At 41.1% G+C, this 630-nt stretch overlaps 1 long non-coding RNA gene across 1 annotated transcript in view; it reads left to right on the top strand.

The window, feature by feature from the left end:
- Positions 1 to 427: 427 nt before the first annotated feature.
- LOC138043603 (uncharacterized) overlaps positions 428 to 630 on the top strand; it is a 2,408-nt gene continuing 2,205 nt past the window's right edge. Inside the window, exon 1 of the long non-coding RNA XR_011131298.1 lies at positions 428 to 598. This is a non-coding gene — a long non-coding RNA (uncharacterized lncRNA). The remainder of the gene's footprint in view (positions 599 to 630) is intronic.

Genomic DNA, 630 nt, shown 5'->3' with positions numbered 1-630 from the left:
CCAGCCTTCTTCAGGTACAATGAGAGTTTACATTGAATTGCTTCTATGTACATATATATATATATAGCAAATGGATGTTGACGTTATACTGGAAAAAATGTGATAAAACATTGGAGTGTACAAAGATTAAAAGACCGTTTAAAAGACCGTTTTAATGAACACCGCCGCACTTTAGATCACGCTAACACCAAATCCAAACCTACTACAGTCGCAGAACATTTCCTCTCCTCTCCCCACAACATCTCCAAGGACATGCAATTAATCCCTATCGAAAAAATATTTACTAACAGAGACTCGATCCGTAAGGCCAGGGAAGCTTTTTTAATTTTAAAAGGCAGGACAATTGACCTTCTGAGCGCTCGCTTTCACGTGTAGTGTCACGTGACTTTTCATGTAAACAAACCTCGAAAGTTCGGACATTCGAGAAGATCGGACATACAACACACAGTGAGATGGTGTGGCGAGCGGATATGAAATGTTAGTTTCTTTTTGCGAGCGACTTGGAAATGATGCAACAGAGACACTAGTCACTTCGATGGTTAGCATTTGGTGTAGGACACGATAGTTTTACACTCGTATTTCGACAGGATTGACCCGGGTGAGTCTGGTTGTTCCATCTTCGATCGATGG

This window comes from Montipora capricornis, chromosome 3 (assembly GCF_036669925.1).
Source record: "Montipora capricornis isolate CH-2021 chromosome 3, ASM3666992v2, whole genome shotgun sequence".
Classification (NCBI taxonomy): domain Eukaryota; kingdom Metazoa; phylum Cnidaria; class Anthozoa; order Scleractinia; family Acroporidae; genus Montipora; species Montipora capricornis.
Note: the sequence above shows the minus strand (reverse complement) of the source record. Positions and strands in the feature narration are given on the sequence as shown.